The sequence below is a fragment of the Prionailurus viverrinus genome, chromosome A2 (assembly GCF_022837055.1).
Source record: "Prionailurus viverrinus isolate Anna chromosome A2, UM_Priviv_1.0, whole genome shotgun sequence".
NCBI classification, from domain to species: Eukaryota; Metazoa; Chordata; class Mammalia; order Carnivora; family Felidae; genus Prionailurus; species Prionailurus viverrinus.
Window position 1 is genome coordinate 101,834,647 of NC_062562.1, and position 14,171 is coordinate 101,848,817.

The 14,171-nt window shown below is 37.0% G+C and overlaps 1 protein-coding gene and 1 long non-coding RNA gene across 2 annotated transcripts in view; one reads left to right on the top strand and one right to left on the bottom strand.

The window, feature by feature from the left end:
* The window catches only part of UMAD1 (UBAP1-MVB12-associated (UMA) domain containing 1), a 221,145-nt gene that overhangs the window by 161,844 nt on the left and 45,130 nt on the right, over positions 1 to 14,171 (top strand). The gene's annotated exons all lie outside the window — the stretch shown is intronic.
* The window catches only part of LOC125157007 (uncharacterized), a 113,257-nt gene that overhangs the window by 58,606 nt on the left and 40,480 nt on the right, over positions 1 to 14,171 (bottom strand). Inside the window, exon 2 of the long non-coding RNA XR_007148854.1 lies at positions 291 to 379. This is a non-coding gene — a long non-coding RNA (uncharacterized LOC125157007). The remainder of the gene's footprint in view (positions 1 to 290; positions 380 to 14,171) is intronic.

A 14,171-nucleotide genomic window follows, 5' to 3' on the forward strand; every position in this document is an offset into this window, starting at 1 on the left:
ATAGCAAAATATTTGAAATGCTTCAAACATGCCACTTTATTATCTCCAGCTTCTTCATTATCTCCAGCTTTTTGTGCATTGTTCCCTCTGACCGGAATGTATATCTCCTTGTATCTTCCTAGAAAAATCCTGTTCATCTTTGAAAACACCATATAGGCATCATTTGCTCTGGGAGGCTTTCCCTGATCACACTTCCCGTATCCTTACAGTGAATTCTGTTCTCCTACTTCAACTTTTGCATACACTTGTGGTATCACATACACCACAGTGTATTGCAGTGGTTTACTCACATGCCTTTGTGCTGTAGAAGTTTGCTAAGTTTTCTGAGGACAAGACATTATCATCATCATTGCCAAATCTCTGGTTTCTAGCGCAGAGCCTGGAAAACAACAAGCATTTGGAGATGTGTTTGAGTTCCTGAAATGATCGGTTGTCCACTAGATCAAACTTTAGGTAAATCCAGTCCCCTTGAACTGGTCCCATGCTTTAGCTGCTCCCTGACACAAGTTTTGTCCTTTCTTTCACACACAGCAGTTGGTAGATAGAGAAGTGACTCAATTATCAGCTGAATGACTAATTTACCAGTGCTGTTTATTAGTTAACTGTGGAGTTTTTTATAGGGTAAAGTACTCACATACAGAGGGGTGGTTGTGGCAGCCTTACATAATAGAGTAATAGAAGTTTGCCTTCAGGTTCTGTATCTCCTTTTGTTTCTTGTGCTTTCTACCTCTAAGGCTGCCCATCAGTCTTTTTGGGGTGGGAACTGTGTCATGGGATGGAGGTCAGGAGGTGGGGGGCAGGGCACTAGATAAGGGAGTAGTGATTCTTACTATAGTAGCCTGACATTGCTCCTTTTCTGGACTAGTCTTCAAACTTATCTGTCTTTATGTTCCATCCCCTTGGCACCTACCCAATCATGGAAATTAATTAATAAATTAATTCACAACAAGATATTCAATTATATTGAGAGCTTAAAGTGTAACTCCTCTCAGATAACACTTGCATTTTAACAAATGCTTTTAATCCCTATTTCCAAAGAATGAATACTGGCATGATACACTTTATAGTAAATATATACTTCATAATACCAAGGAAAAAAGTGTGTTTGAAAAAACTGGGGATCTTTTCATCTCCCCTCAAATAGTATTACCTAGGTGCTATCTGTAAAGTGTATATACATGGATGAATCAGGAATTGCATTTGACTGCCTATAATGGACAATCATAAACTGGTGGTTTCAACGAATCAGGGTTTGTTTGTTTTTTCCATTGAAAAATGTCCTGGGTTCAGCAATTGAGGGCCAGTATAATGGCTCATGATACCATCAATGTACTAGACTTCTGTCTTTCTGCCCCACCACCCTTAACGTGTGGCTTTAAAACACCAGTTGCCTCCTGATTACCAGATGGCTGCTGCATCTCCAGCCATTAAAGGAGGAGATTGAAGCAAAAGCAAGCCCCCTTTAAATAGCTTTTCCAAAAGCCCAATTCAATAGGTTTCACTTGGCTGTCTTTACTAGTAGGGATGGTTGGGAAATGTTGTTAGCTACGTATATTGCCGAGATACTTACCTATAACTAAGAAGGAAGGGAAACAGCCCACTGATAGACAACTAATAATCTTACAACCAAATTAGGGCAAATAATGTGTTATCTTGTCTTTATGGGATCAATTCAAATAAAAAATGCTTAGAAAAAACAGCTTATTGTAGTTAATATTATAATAGATTTTCCTATAAGATGCAGTTTTTAAAATTTTTTTATTTAAAAAAATTTATTTTACAAATTTTTTAAAGTAGGCCCCACACCCAACCCTAACATCGAGAGTCACATGCTGTGCCTACTGAACCAGCCAGGCAGCCCAAGGCACTCAGCTACTATGTGACTCAAACTTGAATTCGGATATATCAGACTCAACCCAAACACTTACTGCCAAGTCAGTGAATCAGAATTGGGAGCTCCAGTTCTGCCACAGGCTTGCAGAGCCCCTAGTTCTGAAGTAACTGCAGCTAGGTCAGTCCTCAGGGACACCATCCCAGCCAGCCTCTGTCTGTGTGCACACTGTCATGCTTGCACGTGCCAGGGCTTAGCTGCTACCAAAGCCTGGGATTTGGAAAAGAAAGGAGATAACCCCAACCTATCTTGCCCCCTACTCTGCCTGCCTTATTGCCCATGAAGTCCTCCTGAAACCCAGCTTCCCAATGACCCTTCTCCTCAGCATCTACATAACCGGTGGTACAAACCCTCACTCTTCAGGAATCACTGACCAAGTTAGAGGGAAGTACGTTTCAAAGTCAGTTGACCCAGATCATCAAGGCCTTTAAAGGCCAGATCTCAAAGTTCGACTTGTATTTTGTATGTGATTAGCAGGTCACTCGCTAACAAGAAGTAGACGAAAGAATCAGTGGTTTTCCATCAAAACACAAAGAAGGAACATTATTATAAGGTAAAATTTCTATATATAATGACCGTATAGTCATGTCACTTTTGAAGGAAACGTTGTAAGTGCATTGCAATATCTACCAAATATTTTCTTGTTCTATCTATGGCAATTCTTAGCACTAATGCTAATAAGGACTTGGCTTTGGATATAGCAGCTAGCAATTTTTTAGAAAACCAAATTTGGTGAGGAGGGTAAATTATATAGGAAATAGATTTTGGATGAAAATTTTAAATTGTCATATAATGAACAGTAGCAATGACATACCTACATTTAACAGGCAGTCTAATTCTATCAGTAAAAGCTGGTTACAGGTTTGGGGAACAGGTGATTTCTATTTGACTTCAAATTTTAAATATAGTCATTCAGCAAATGATTTTTAAGCATCAGCATTGATCGTACTTCTGCATTATCCATGGCAATGTGGGAGAGGTATACAAATACACTCAGTGAGTGCAGGTCATTTGACTCTCTGGATAAAAAATTAAAGCTCATTTTACTTTTTATAAATGTAAATGAACAGAAAAAAAAGGCTGAAGCCTGAGCTAGAAATAAAACCATAGTGCTTTAGGTCCATATCATGGGTCTCGCTGAAATAGCACATTTCATTTTTATTCTAAAGAAAGATACAGTTAATAATCTGATATCCTTTTGAAAATCAATTCCCTATACTTCATATCAGTGATGAAAAATATTTACGATGTAAAGGTATATGTTAATTTTACACCAGTCCTAATAAAAGCTAAGAAAAAGATGCAGTATCAGCCTTCTGGATGTCCTTGGTCAGGTAGAATTTAAGGGCTTGAGTCATGGACGACTCATCCTTTTTCCTTGCATTTAATTATTTACTAAGTCCTGTCAGAGAGTGTCTTGTTTGTCCTTTCCTTTACCTCTCCTATGCCAGGACCAGAGATCAGACCCTATCATCCCTCATCTGATTTATTACAGAGCCTCCTGACAGATCTTTCTCATGGCTTTTGCCTTTCTGGTATATTCTTTACATGGTGTCAGAATTTTGTACTTAAGTTAAAAAAGGAAAAAGAAAGAAAAAAGTTGTATTCCCACCTCCCCCCATCCCCTGTCAAACATCTAGTGTCACCTGTTACTTAACAGAACCATATAAAACTGAGCTTGGCATTTACCAGTGGGTCTGCAGCTCCTGCCAGGCCCCTCCAGGGCTGCGTTCTATTACTTCCACTTCCCAGACATGCCTCCTGCTTGCATAGCTCTTTGCCTTGCTTGCTGGGCACTTGGTGGAATACCCTTTCTGCAGTAGCTACAGTGGAGGTCAGCCCTGACCTTCAAGCCTAGCCCAGAATGTAACTGTTTTCCATGGTCCCCCCATCAGAAGCCAGGTCTCTGTTTTAGGCACTCCCACACTAAGTTGGTCTTTACTTCTATAAGGCATTTAAAAAATTTTGTTCTGTGTCCTAGTGTCTTTGTCCCTTTGTGTGTGTGTCTCTCTCCTTCTCCCTCCTTCCACCCCCTTTCTTCTTCCCTCCCTCCCGACACCACACCCTCTGTCTCTACTCTCCCTAGTCCTTCCTTTCTCTCTCTCTCTCTCTCTCTCTCTTTTTTTTTTTTTTTTTTTTTTGCTCTGGGTACCCAGTAACTTTGGACCAACTTTGAAATATAGAAAAACAGTCATACTGATTCTTCCTTTTAGCATGTTTTCTACTTTTCCTTGTCCCTATATACTTCAGTATTTTCTTTAATCTTCTATCAGGTATTGCCTCAAAACCTTTGTAGGAAGGGCTATACTAACGCTTGAGTAAATATAAACAAATGCATAGACCATGTGTCTGTGGAATCAGGAACTGTGTCTTGCTCATCTTTGTATCTTCTAGCACTGTCTCCACCAGATAAGTGAATTGAATTGGAGCATATTTCCATCCCTACATCTTTATATAAGTATCTGCATACAGAATTTCTCATCAATTTTCTGAAGTGGCTACAAGAATTTTTCTTAATTATAAAAAATAAACCGGGGGCACCTCGGTGACTCAGTCAGTTAAGTGTCCCCCTCTTGATTTCGGCTCAGGTCATGATCTCATGATCTGTGAGATCGAGCCCCAGGTTGGGCTCTGCACGATCAGTGGGGATTCTCTCTCTCCTTTCTCTCTGCCCCTCTCCCTCTCATACATGTGTGCACATGCTCTCTGAAAAATAAACAGTTCTTAAAATGTATATTTTGTTGTTAAAAATGAACCCTCCTATATCTCTCATTCTTAGATAAAATATTAAGATTATATAAATAATGATACACTTATTCATTTATAAGGAAATTTATTTGTATTGTTTGTATTAAGTTAGATATTCTGGGCTTGTGTAAATTGAGTGCTCATGACTAGTAATCTGATGTAAATTCAGAACAGTTAGAATTAAGGTACCATTACTTTTACTGGTTTAGCCCCTCACCTCCTATCTTTATGCCCACCATGTCCTCAACTCACAGCTGCCACAGCCAGACTTTATCTTGCAGAAATTTATTCCTCTTACATGTTTTTTAGATGTTTACTTGTTAAGAGAGAGAGAGAGAGAGAGGAGGGGAGGGTCAGAGGAAGAGGGGGACAGAGAATCCGAAGCAGGCTCTGCTGTCAGCCCAGAGCCCAATGCAGGACTTGAACCCACAAACCGTGAGATCATGACCTGAGCTGAAATCAAGAGTCAGATGTTTAACTGACTGAGCCACCCAGGTGCCCCGTCCCTTTACATATTTTTCAAAGTTCCATTCATTGGGGGTACATTATATGATTCTATATACTTTTTTTTTTATTATCTGTCATATTTGATCATAAAATCAAACCCAGGAACAAAAAGTTCTACTTGTTAGTTCCATTCATTTTTTTTTATTTGAAGTATAGTTGTCACATGTTACATTAGTTTCAGGGGTACAACATAGTAATTCAACAAGGTTATATGTGATACTATGCAAACCATAAGAGCAACTACCATCTGTCACCACACAGGGCTATTGGAATACAATTCACTACTTCCCGTATGGTGTACCTTTTATTCTTGTGACTTATTCATTCTATAACTAGAAGCCTGTATTTCTCCCTCCTTCTGGCAACTGTCAGTTTGTTCTCTGTAGTTTTGGATCAGTTTCTGCCTTTTGTTTATTTATTTTCTATATGTAAGTGTAATTATACAGTATTTGTCTTTCTCGAACTTATTTCACTTAGCATAATACCCTCTAGGTCCATCTATGTTGTCACAGATAGCAAGATCTCATTCTTTTTGATGATGGCTGAGTAATATTCCATTGTGTGTATGTATGTGTGTATATATGTATACATATGTATGTATACATACATGTATACATACATATGTACATACATATATGTACATATGTATACATACATTTTTACACACATACCACATCTTCTTTATTCATCCCTTTATCAGTGGACACTTGGGTTGCTTCCATGTCTTGACTATTGTAAGTAATGCTACAATAAACATAGAGGTACATATATCTTTTCAAATCAGTGTTTTTGTTTTCTTTGGGGAAATACCCAGTAGTGGAATTACTAGATCGTACGGTACTTCCATTTTTAATTTTTTGAGCCCCTCCCCCGCCCCACCAATGCTGTTTTCCAGTGGTTGCAGCAGTTAGCATTCCCACCAGTGGTACAAGAAATTTTGTTTTTCTCCACATCCTTGCCAACACCTGTTATTTCTTGTCTTTTTGATTCTAGCCATTCTACAGGGGTCAGGCGATAGCTTATTGAGGTTTTGACTTGCATTTCCCTGATGATGAGTGATGTTGTACATCTTTCCATGTGTCTCTGGGCCATCTGTAGGTCTTCTTTGGAAAAATGGCCATTCAGAGCCTCTGCCGGGTTTTTTTTTCCCAAGTAATCTTAAGCCCAATGTGGGGCTCGAACTCATGACCCTGAGATCAAGAGTCATGTGCTCTGCTGACTGGACCAGCCAGATGCCCCTTTTTGTCCATTTTTTAATCAGAGTATTTTTGGGGTGTTGAGTTGGATAAGTTACTCATATATTTTGGCTATTAACCCCTTATTGGATATGTCTTTTATAAATACCTGCTTCTCTTTAGTAGGTTGTCTTTTTGTTTTGTTGGTTTCCTTCACCGTGTAGAAGCTTCTTATATTGATGCAGTCCCAATAGTTTCTTTTTGCTTTTGTTTCCCTTTCCTAAGGATACATAGCTGTAGTTGATGTCAGAGAAATTATTGCCTCTGTTTTCCTCTAGGAATTCTATGGTTTAGGTATTTAGGTTTTTAATCCATTTTGAGTTTATTTTTGTGTATGGTGTAAGAAAGTCGTCCAGGTTTCTTCTTCCTCATGTAACTGTCCAGCTTCCCCAGCACCATTTATTGAAAAGACTGTCTTTTCCTCGTTGTATATTCTTACCTTTCTTTGTCCATACAAGCATGGATTTATCTCCGGGCTCTTTGTTCTGTTGATCTATGTGTCTATTTTTGTGCCAGTATTTGATCACTACAGCTTTGTACTATTACTTGAAATCTGATATTCTGATACCTCCAGCTTTGTTCTTCTCTCTCAAGACTGCTTTGGCTATTCGAGGTCCTTTTGTGGTTCCATACAAATTTTAGGATTATTTGTTCTAGTTGTATTACAAATGCTATTGGTATTTTGATAGCAATTGCACTGAATCTGTAGACTGCTTTGGGTCTGAGATATTTTCATATTTTTCCATTTGTTGGTGTTCACTTTGATTTCCTTCATCAGTGTTTTATAGTTTTCAGTGTCTAAGTCTTCCACCTCCTTGGCAGGTTATTGTTTTGGTGCAACTGGAAATGAAATTGTCTACTTAATTTCTCTTTTTACCACTTCATTATTATCATGTAAAACACAACCAACTTCTGTGTATCAATTTTGTATCCTGCACCTTGACTCAATACTGAAATTTAATGAATTTATTATTTGTCATAGTTTTTTTGGTTTTTTTGGTGGGGTTTTTAGGATTTTCTATGTATGGTATCATGTCATCTGGAAGTAGTGAAAGTTTAACTTCACTTTACTGATATGGATGCCTTTTAGTAGCTCCATTCTGGATAGTTTGTGTTCTTTTGAGTAAAAGAAGTCAAAATAGTCTCCAAATCAGAGGTCAGTTTTCACTGTTCTGAAGTTTGATTACTTAGTTTTGCACTGGGTTTAGCCTCATTTTTACTGATTATCTGAACCAGACTCCCCATTGAACCTCCCTGGTGACCTGGTCCTGTGTTCAGAGCCAGGGGCTAGGAACTCCAATTCCCTTTGTGGCTTTTTGACAATTACCTAACTTTCCTGTATTTCCTCATTGACACCATTGGGATAATTGTCTTTTCATACCTCATAGGAGTATTGTAGGATTAATTAATGTTTGTAAAGTGTTTTCAGGATCATGATGAAAGGTATTAATTTGTAAGCATGTGGTATTATTATAATTATTAGTAGTAATAGGGATGGTTGTTTAATGCAAATTTTCATCTAAGTGTAGTGTCATATTTTCAAAGGACAGCCTCTTTCTTTGTGGCCAGATGTGGATACAATTAACCCTTTACCCTTTATTTTGAAGATACAATTAGCCAATTGTGTGTGCAATTAGACGTGTATGCAGTTTTTGCCAGAACAACTAATTACAGCCTTGGTAAAAGTCCTTTGAAAATGCTGGCCCTTTGAATCTTAACTGTCCCTATCTGTGTAATATGCAATTTGTGCTACGCATATTTTGAGGCTGCGGAGGCTCCTGAATGTTGAAGAGTTGCTCTTGCAGTTACTGGAGAAAGATTTTATTTTCTTGAAGCCCTAGCATTGTATTTTGCCATCAAGCCTAAAAACCCTTTCACGTAGTTCTGGTTTCAAAAGTTTTATTGATTTTTCTTAATCTTGACATTCAGCTGAAAGATTTTCCACAGGCTGCATTTTGTGAAACAGGTTTTTCTTTTGTAATTTTTTTCTCCCTTGAAAACTCCATTTCTTTTCTGTCTCTAATCCAAACATATCATCTCTTATTAACCTTACTCACTAAATAGCAAGTGAGAAACAGATTAGTACTGATCCTCTCTTCCCAGATGTGGCTTTGTGACACCGTTTTACACGGGATTTTTAATCACTATAATGTAAATTCTATATATACAGAAGAGTAGAAAGAATACTGAAGAGACCAGGAAGGTACTGTTGTACCCACTGCTCTCCTGTTATTGAGGGAAGGGGGGATGTTCATGGCTTTTAATGAGAAGTTTAAAACAGACTCTTTTAAGATATTTACACTTTGACACTTCTCACTGATCATCCTTGAACTTGACTTTGTGCAGAACACTATCCTACACCATGGGAGATTCAGAGCTGAGTAAAGCACACTTGTCACCTTCTAGGAGCTTAGTATCAAGAGTTGACGATGAGAAAGGTGTTCAGGTCTGCACACTCCAGTAAGTGTTGTACAAACAAAGTGCTGGGGTAGGGTGTTTGGTAGAAATGGGGATTACACTGATCCAGGGACATGAGCAGAAGCTTCTCTGAAGCTGCATTTGAGATAGGACCTGAAGGACAGGTCAACATTTTGGTAGACAAAATGGAAAGTTTGATAGAGAAGAGGGAACGTTTTTGGGTGAGTGAAGGCAGCAAGATACTAAAATGGGGGCAGGTTCAGGGAAGGGTGGTTGGTTTTGCTAGAGTTGTAGTGACCTTGTGAAGGAAGTGGTAGGAGGTAGAAAGGCAGCCTGGGACCACACTGTGGAGAGCCTTCAAGGGAGGGAGCAAAATTCATACTTATCTCAGCTGTCAGATTGAAGCAATGATAGGGGTTTTGATAGAACGATATGACCAGTGCCAGGCCTAAAAGGGAAGCAGGCTCGCTGCATCCCGGATGAAGTGCAGTGTGATGGAGTAGAAGAGGAGAGGTGCCTTTGGAGATGGTGCCAGAATGAAGACCAGTCATCTCTGTGGACTGTTAGCATTGAGAGTGAAAAGGGAGTCGTCAGACACACAAGGCATGCTGAGGACTTAGTATTTCTTGATATTGGCAACTCTCCTGACGTGGAGGTGAAGGACAGGAAGGAGCTAGGTCAAGATGCCTGGGAAGAAAGAGGAGAAGTACCTTTCACTGAAATAGAGATGTCAGGAGGGGGGCAGATTTAATAGCACTAACTCTTGGGAATTACCACACTGTGGCATGTTTATACAAACAGACAACGATAGCAGGATAGAAGAAGATTAATTCTAGATAGCAAATGTAATGTTTCCAATAAGAATGGTAGAAGGGAAGTATATTTTATCTCAACAACAGCAAAATCAGCTGGTATTGCTGGGGAGCCTTGTTAACATGACAAATGAGAGCATATAAACAGAAAGCTTGAAGAAATTAAATACATTTCTTAGAGCCTATTAACCTTTATACTATGAAAAACTAATTGGAGTGCTTTTATATATATGCTAAGTGTCCAAAACACAACTCTGTGTGTGCTTTAAAAACATTTTTTTTAGTCACTGAAAAGTAGCTACAATATTGGTGGTTACTTTTAAAAGTTTCTTTTTAAAATAATTGAAATAAAGAAGCCAGAGCAAAATAGTACTCTCATGTCTAATCTTAGGAAAGTCTGTTCCCCATCTCATTCTGTCAAACACTGGTTTGTAAGGAGGTTCTATGGGTAATTTATCATGCCAGCAGCCCCAAGAATGTGGAGATCTACCCAGGTATCCCTAAAACCCCCAGATAACCTCATATAATTCTGTCATCCATAAATTTCCTAGCCTCTTTCCAGCCTTTTTACATTTTCATGCTTCACCGTGTCACTAAACAATAAATCTCATGATTCAGGGACTTATTACCAATTATTGAGGAAAAAAGAAGTCTTCTCAACCATCACTGGTAAAATGAAAAGTCCATAATCCATATGGTAGATGCTCTGTACACATAATTTCTGTCACCTTTTTCTTAAGTAATGGGGCATTGTGGAAAGACTATGAGCTTTGGAATATATCTAGTTACCTTCTCTATAAAGTGCAAATAATGAAACATTATCCTTCTGGTTGCTCAGGCTGAATCTTTGGCGTTCTGCTGACTCCTCCTATCTCTCATACGTACAGCCAATGTACCAGCAAATTCTATCAGCTATACCTTCAGCTACTTCCAGATCCATCACTTCTTGCCCCCTTCACTGCCACCTCAGTTCAAGCAAATATTATCTACTGTCTGGATTATTATAGTAGCTTCTTAACTCCTTTCTTCCACCTTTGTTGTTCAGCAGTCTATTCTCAACTACAGAAAGGACACAGTGATTCTTTTCAAACACAAGGCAGTTGACTTTCAAGTACAAGCCAAAGTCTTTGACTGCAACCTCAAGGCCCTATACAATCTGGTTTCCTAGTGGCTTCTTCTCCTACTGCCATTTCCTTTATTTATGCTCTTCCAGTCTCACTGCCTCCTGGTTGTTCAAATTCCTGCTTAGAGCCCTTGCATTGGTTGTTCTGGCCTGGAACACCCTTCTTGCATCTCCTACAAGTGTTTTTTCAGTTACCCTCTGATAAAATGGTAACTCCCCACTCCATCATGCTCCATGCCTCCTTTCTGCTTTATTTTTCTTCATAGTACCTGTCACCATCTACTATTACACAATGTATTTCGCCTAATTGTATTATATGTCCTTCCCAGGGCTTGTAACAATACAAACTTTTTGGCAATGATTATACATCAGAACAACACATATCATTCCTGAAGGCATAGCACATAGAAGTACACACAGCATCCTGATATCAAATTCAACATCATTTTTGTGCAGAAAATTGATCATTTAACTGTTGAACGATATTGCCTTCAAAAAGCATTCTTCCATTGTTCTGTTCACTCATTCGTGCTTATGAGATCTTCCTGTGATTTGTCTGATATTGTGTTCCTTAAAAGGTACAGATAAATCTGACATTTACAAAAATGTTAGGTCAGTCTTAGTAATGGTTTCCAGATACTTAGATGTAAATTTTTTTCTCATCTAGATAAATTTATGTCTATTCAAAATTTTTATTTCAGTTCCATGAATAATTTTTCTAGTAGCTTTGGGGGAATAAAGTTTGTCAAGCTCCCCCCCTCCCCAGTGGAATCTAGTAAGAACTTTTTCGTAATGACTGAGTCAACAATATATGTCTACTTAGAAAATACTCCGTTGAGTACCAAGTAATTTATATACATATACAGAACAAATATACACATCAAAAAGGTAAATTATTCAAATATTCTGTTCTTATTAGATTATTAGAAGTGTGTTAGCTGCTCATCATCGTTGTAATTCTAGGTCTGTCTGTATTTCTGTTTTTGTTTTCTTTTCTATATGTTGGTCCTGTTTTTGGATGGAATAGTATTTGTGACTCTTAAATTATGGATTCTGTCCTTATCAACAACAAAATATGGTCTATATGTTTTTAAAAGCATTTTCCTGTTACTTTTTACATGACATTTTATTCTAATCCTGGTTTTTGGTTTGCCTTTTTTATTTTTAATCTTGGTTATTTCTAGTCATTCATTCATTTGCTGATTAGTACAACACATTTATTGAGGTTCTAGCCATACAGGCATGAAGGAGACAGCCATATTCCTCTCTTATGAGGTTTATATTCTAGTGCAGAGAATTGGGCAATAAACAAAACAATTCTAAGAGTAGCATGTTCTATGAAGAAAATAAAATAGAATTGTGTGCCAGCATGACAGGCAGCACAATAAGATGAAAGTTTTAAGTAACAAAAGGAGATTATTTGTCCTTTATTGAAGGGCTTTAAAACACATTTCTTGAAATAACTGATTTAAGATCACACATCTCAGCTATCTTATTTTAGGTTTTCTGGTGTTTCTTTGTTTCCTTTTATTCTTTTCATTCCTCTGGATAATATCTTTTTTTTTTTCTCCAGTGATATGGAAGATGTTAACACTTTTGTTTACATAAGTGGCTCTTTTTACTTTCTCTAAAAACACTCTCTGATCTAAATTTTGACTGTCAAATCTGAGAATTACATCTTTTGTTTGCCCCTTTGTAACATATAAAATATAATTTCCATACTCCTTACTTATAGTCTTTATTAATGTAATCCTAAGTGTCAGATTTAATCAATTGTATTAAGTACCTATTCATAATTGGGTTTCATATCCACAATTAAATTGATTTACCTCTATATTTAACTTTTAATGGTTACCATCAGTCTTTATAATTTTATCTTCCTGAATTTCCTAATTTTGATGCTAAACTTTATATAATTACTTTTAAAATGGCTTGAATAATTATCTTAAGCTCTTATATATTTAAAACTTGTTTTTTGTTTTCTTTACAAATGGACAGTTTTACTGGCTATAAAATTCTCATGTTACAATCTTTGGTTGCCCCCAAATTATACATATTACTTCATTGTCTTATAAGTAGGTAGCTTGTTTTGTCTTTTCTGTTACATTCTATAGTTTATCTTTGAAATTTACAAATTTACCATATATAGCAAATTATGTGGGACTCAAGTTTGGTTTCTTCCTCAAAATATTCATTAGTAGCTTAGATCTCACTTGTTTTCCTTCTGTTCTCTATTTGTCATTTTATCTTTTTAAATTTTGCTATTACATTTTTCAGTTACTTGGTGATACGTTTTAAAGGTTCAAAGAAACCTGAAGTCAAGAACTTAAATTTGTCTGGATTGATAGCTTCCCCAGTTTCTGGCAGATGCAAACTTAAATCCCTCTAGATGAACTCCTTTTAATCAGACCTAAAATATTTTCACAGAATTCAAAGCAATATTGATTCTTCAGTAAAAACTTACAAAATCCATAAATAAATAGGGTTGTACACATGCTAAATTAATAGACACAGCAGAATCAAATCTGCATATTGCTCAGATATTGGTTAGTATGTCTCATATAATACAAGATAAGTGTGCTTGTTATATTTAAAGGATTAAAAACAAACTTGAAATATGTTAAGGATTACGAGACTTTTAAAAAATATCAAGCATATGTGGAAAAGGACAAAACAGAACATTAGGAATTAAAAGTAGTAATTCAATGCATAGGTTGACATTTAGCATATTAGACATAGATGAAGAGAGATTTTATGGGCTAGAAGACTGATCTTAAGGAGCTACTTAGAATGTAACAAATAAACAGAAATGCAAAATCATAGCATGGAGAGTGCTAATTTTATATATTGCATTATAATAAAATAATGGTTAATAGAATAGCTAATATTATAATGTAATATATAATAATGAATGAGGAGGTCTAAAGTGCATCTTAACGGAATCCCAGAAGCAGAAAGGTCCAACTCAGAGAATGGGGCAGAGACAGTATTTTAAAAGGTAGGAGCTAATAACTTTCCAAAACTGGTGAAAGATATCAATCTTAAGATTTAGGAAGCCCAAAAAATTAAAACACACACACACACACACACACACACACACACACCCCAGAAATCCACATTAGACATATGATACTGAAGCTACACAACACCAAAGACAAATAAAATATCTTAAAAGATTATCTCCAAGAAATAAGAGACTTACAGCTGACTTGCCAAAAACAATGGAACCTGAAGGCAATGAATTAGTATCTTCAAAATGATGAGAAAGTATTATTGTAAACCGAGAATTCCACATTCAGCATCATTTTAAAGAATAAGGGCAAATAAACTTCTTTTTAGATATATAAAACCTGGGAGAATTTGCACCAACAGACCTTCTTCTAAAGGAAATTCTAAATGATACACTTCAAGCGGAAGAAAAATGATCCCAGATGGAG